This window comes from Marmota monax, unplaced genomic scaffold (genome assembly GCF_021218885.2).
Source record: "Marmota monax isolate L192 unplaced genomic scaffold, Marmota_monax_Labrador192_F-V1.1 WCK01_AAM20220418_F8-fsc01356, whole genome shotgun sequence".
NCBI classification, from domain to species: domain Eukaryota; kingdom Metazoa; phylum Chordata; class Mammalia; order Rodentia; family Sciuridae; genus Marmota; species Marmota monax.
Genome location: NW_026692765.1, coordinates 1 through 5,416, shown reverse-complemented (window position 1 = coordinate 5,416; position 5,416 = coordinate 1). Strand labels below are relative to the sequence as shown.

Sequence of the window (5,416 nt, the reverse complement as noted above, 5' to 3'; positions counted from 1 at the left end):
AGAAGGGAAGATAATGGTTATGGGACACAAAGATATAAAGGTTACTGGCTGATTCTCATTTTATGTTGTAATTTATTTTTTGGAGTGCTGGGGATCAAACTCAGAGTCTTATACATACTAGAGAAGCACTGTATCACTGTTCTACATCCCCAGACCATACATCTGAGTTTTAAATGGTGATATAAGACATTGGAGTAGAAGAGTTTATATCTAGTGTATACAGATATATATTAGTATAGCATATAAAATCCTTGAGAACATCAATATATATATATATATATATATATATATATATATATATATATATATATATATAGAGAGAGAGAGAGAGAGAGAGAGAGAGAGATGGAATAGCAGTCACTTATGTTTCCCTGGAATTACCATCCAAAACAGGTGTGAAAAATAACAATGTATTTTGTCTCAAAAGTCAATAGTTAAGAGTGTTTAGGAAAGGATGAAATACTCAAACATGTTACAGAGAAGTTAAGAAAAAAGACAACAATAATTATGCAAAGAATATACTTTTGAGCTTTAACAATTCCAATTATTATAAAGAAAATGAGATCAATTATTATCGAGTGAGTATCAGACAATGTATGATAATAGAACAATATTCATTTCTTTGGATTGTTAAGGGATTATATTATTTTCTCTTAAAAATACTGGAGATAGAGCATGACAGGAAGGCATCAAATTCTCATCTCCAACTTTCTCCTCCTGGGCCTGCCCATGAAGCCAGAGTATCAAAATCTGTTCAATGCCCTGTTCCTGGCCATGTATCTTACCACCATCCTAAGGAACCTCCTCATCCTCATTCTCATTCACCTGGACTCCCATCTTCACACAACTGTGTATTTGTTTCTCAATATCTTGCCTTCTCTGACCTCTGCTTTTTCTCTGTCACAAAGCTCCAGAACACACAGAGTGAAGTTCCATCCATTCCCTTTGCAGGCTGCATGGTTCAAATATACTTCTTCCTGCTTTCTGGAAGTCTTGAGAGAATTCTCCTTGTTGCCAAGGCTTATTACTGCTATGTGGCCATCTGCTTCCCCCTGCACTGCACTGCTGTCATGAGCCCTGAGCCCTGTCTCTCCCTGGTGATGCTGTCCCGGGTGCTCACCATGCTCCATTCCACGTTGCACAATCTGCTCATGGCCAGACTATCTTTCTGTTCAGACAACATGATATTACACTTTTTATATGCCATATCTTCTCCGCTGAAGCTGGCCTGCTCTGACAATCATGTCAATGAGTTGATGATATTTATTACAGGAGGACTCATTATTGTCATCTCATTCCTATTGATCACTGTGTCCTATGCATGAATTTTCTCCTCAAAATTCATGTCCTATGCATGAATTTTCTCGTGGTATCCACAAGGCCTTCTAACCTTGCCTCCCAACTACTGGTGGTGTCAATGTTCTATGGGTGCATTATTGGTCTCTACTTATGTTCATCAGCTAACAAATCTAGTGTGAAATATTCTATTATGGCTCTGATGTACACTGTGGTGATCCCCATGCTGAACCCCTTCATCTGAGAAGTGGAGACATGAAGGGAGCCCTGAAAAGAGTCTTTTGTAAGAAGACAATTCTATTCTCTGCATGGTCACAGTTCTAATATGTACACTGTGTTGTCAAATACAAATATTGAGTTTGATATTTGAATATTTTTGAAGAACTTTCTTTCCATGAAGGTGAGTGCCCCTCCCTCACTAGTGTTCAGCCTCCTCTAGGTCTTTTGGGTAAGTGCCCCTCACCCAAAAGTGCTCTGTCTCCTCTGGATTCTATTGGTGAGCACCCCTGGCCCACCAGTTCTCAGCCCCCGCTGGGTCTTGTGGGTAAGTGACCCTTGACCTCCAGTGCTTAGTCTTCTCTCAGCCATATGCCACCTGGATCATTAAATAAACTGTGTGGGTGAGTGCCTTTCCCTCCAATGTAAAGACACCTTCTTTGATCTTAGAATACTATTCACATCAACACTACTGAGGAAAATTGGAGAAATCTAGATAGTTCCTCTTTCAAAAAACCTTGCTTCACTTTTGGTGCTTCCATTCAGACAAGCTTGTCAACAGAGTCTGAAACCAAATGACAACTGTTACTTGATCTCAATTCCAAGAGCACTGAGGACCTGGTTTCATTACTCATTATCCTCCATTTCCATACCTTTATCATGTGGCTGTGCTCTTATTGTTGATTAGACCATGTGCCGCAGTCCGGCTGCAGCAAAATAACCGGGGGGTGACGAGCAACTTGTGTAGATTGATACAGCAGGAGTGGGAGCCGTTTATTGCAGGACAGGAGCAGTATTTATACATTCCACACAGCTTATCTAATTAGCATAAACTAGATACATCAGTCAACCAATAAGGAGTCTCCACACTTAATGGCTCACTTTTGTTACTTCTCAAACCACTCCCTCTGGCATTTTGCCAGGCACCATCCAGACTTGTTTACAAACTCTAACATTCCCCTGGCAAAATGCCAGGTGTTATTTTGACTTGTTTACAGACTCTAACACCATGCCCAGGATTTCTGAGGTCCTGGTGACCAGTGGATTAAAGCCAAGTTTCCAACCATAATTAGGATCTTTCATGACATGCGACTGGGCACTATATTTTCATCAGAATAGAAACACTCTGGGAACTATGGATCAGGCACAATTCCCACCTGGACAGGACAGTGTGATATGTACAAAGGAAAATTTCCCACCACCATGGAAAACATCCTGAGACCTGTTAAAAAGCACCCCTGTCCCACCATCACCGAGGTACCTGAGATGTTGCACTGAGGCATTTTCACCCACATCCCCCCAGGCAGTGGAATTTGGGTCTCTTCTGCATGACGCAGGCTAGCTGTAAGATAAAGCTAAGAAAAGAAAGTGGCAAAAAAAAAAAAAAACTACATGACACAGAAAGCAATTTTGAAAAGTGAGGGCTGAATGGCTCTTCGATCTTAGGGGTCAAGCTTCCACACTGGAAAGAGAGCACGCAAGAGCCCGCATTGGTTTATTTATATGGGGGAAATATCAAAGGTTTTTCCATAGAATGTTCTTCACCATTTAAGGTAGGAGGTGGGCTGTCCAGGCCCAGTGGGTTACAACCAGTCTCCTTAGCCCAGTGAAGACTGAGGTCACGTGTATTGTGTAATCCATTAAGTGGGAGGAGCCACAAAATAACTTGCAATGCCAAACCAAAATCTCCTTGGCTCAAGGCCGAGTGAAGATGCTAAATATCTCAGGGGTGACTTCCCACAAGGGATATTCTCCATGGACTCTGAAACGGAGGGTCAGCATCCTCGTCCTCCAGCATGCAGTCTCCTCAGTGTCCTCTGGGTGATCGATCACCTGTCACCTATAAGTGTTCAGTGTCTTTTGATTCCTCTGGATGACCTCTCTTTGCCCACCAATGCTCAGGCTCCTCTGGGTCCTTGAGTCTCACCCCAGAGTGTCCTCATTGCAGTTGTTCCTTGGTCACCTGCTGGTGAGTACCACCCTATCTCTAGTGTTACTTCTTTATGAGAATATGATGGGTGTGTTTCCTCCAGTTCCCTGGTGCCTTTGATATTTGCTGTTGAGTGAGTATTTTCTTTCTGGCATGTCCTTTGTAGAGCTTGTTGTGTGGTTGATTTTGGAATCTTAAGATGCTGGAAGTTTGAATTTCTTGGCTGCCTCTCCTGTGGTGCATGAGTGCTCTAAACCTGTAGTGGTCCTTCATCTTCCCAGATTGTGATAATTCATGGAGGCCTCTGGCTGTCCTGGCTGGATTATTCTGTACTCTGACTTAATGGATAGATCTGTAGCTGCTGACAGACTTTCTGCAGGGAGCCTTTCTGCACTGTGTCAGAGCTTGCTATCCTGAGGTTCAGAAGCTCTGAGGCAGAGATTTCCTGCACCCACCCCTGAGCCTTGCTCTGCACAGGCTGCCTCCTTCCCAGGGGCCTCCCTGGGAAAGGCTGGGAGCAGGGACTCTGCCCTCCTCTCAAGCCCTCTTCTTGTCCCTCTTGGGCTCTCATTCACTGATGACAGCCACTGTCAGCCTCGTGGTCCACCTTCTCTGTCACTTGGATTCTTTCCCAGGTTGATCAGCTCCACCTTGGAGGAAGTGTTGGGGATTGAGTGTGGGTTCTTCTTCCCCATCTTGAGTTCCAGCATTTTGAGGACATACTCGCCATGTTCTGCTCTGTACCCAGTGGGAGGAGCAGCTCTGAGGGAAGGAACAAGAGCTCCAGGCCTAGCAGCTGAGTGGAGAAAGGATCTGAGTGGGGTGGGCCAAGGCCCTGCTTCCATCCTGGGCCTCACCCAGTGGTGTGCCATGCCCTGTAGCCCTCCTGGGACTTCAAAGGCCCCCTAACCCTAACCCTGCACACTATCTGGGGTGCCAGCGAATGTCTATCAGCAGGCTTTCTGAAGAATACTCACATACTCAATATTAACTTCACTGGTACAAAGGATGTGACGTGTACTTTACAAGTAACCTTAAAACACACCTCTGTCAATTGTGGATTCCACACATGAAGTTCATCTCACTGAATGCTTCCATTTTGGCTGGACTCTTGTATCTGTAGCCAGCTGCCAATTGCCACAAAAACTGGGCTTGGACTCTGCTCGGCTCCTCTGAACCTGAAGTCAGGGTCTAGGGAAATCACACCTACCTTCATTCAGAGCAATCAACAGGGAAACTTTCAGGAGATAAAGAATCCACTGAAAGTTAAGAGATTCGGCAAATGCATCTACCCTTTTGAGGCCTTGGGACTTTGCACTTGGAAACAGAAATAAAAGCCACACCAGGAAGTCAGATCTCACCCTCATGATTGGTGAAACCATTAAAAAAAAAATCAAATACCAGTGAACATGAGTTGATATGGACATTTCCAAATATACTAAAAGCCCAAAGCCCAATAAGCCAGTAGGAATTATTTGGAAAGCAAGTTGTTAATGACAAGTACACAACCAAGCCTTAAGCTCACATTCCTTGGGCTCAATGATGCAGACAGAGCAATCAGAAGAAACTCTGCTCACTTGACCATTTCTAGAAATTGTAAACACTTGAAGGGGGAGGAGGTGGGTGTTTATCCAGTAAGACAGGAAATGTGCAGTACAATGTGATATGGAAGGAGCAGAGAAGCTGGACAAAGTGCCCAGAGCCATGGTTCACTGCAGAGAAGGCCACAGGGAGTGGAACAGACCTGCCTGTTGGATGGACTCAGGCCAACGCACCCCCAGCTCTGCACATTTCTGGTTCTGAAGTTTTTGACCATGGGCTTTACAGGAAATTGCCAGCCCTGGCCTGATAGCCACTCATCTGTTTTCTCTTCTGGGTGGATTTTTAGTGAGCAGGACTAGATGGTTCTGTGAATCACGGAGGACAGGGTCTTATCCAGTCAGTTTTGCGTCCCCATTGCCCAGCACAGGGATC

At 44.3% G+C, this 5,416-nt stretch overlaps 1 pseudogene; it reads left to right on the top strand.

Annotated features, from left to right (window-relative positions):
- The first annotated feature begins 675 nt into the window (after positions 1-675).
- LOC124094368 (olfactory receptor 1468-like) lies at positions 676-1,446 on the top strand (annotated as a pseudogene).
- The last annotated feature ends 3,970 nt before the right edge of the window (positions 1,447-5,416 follow it).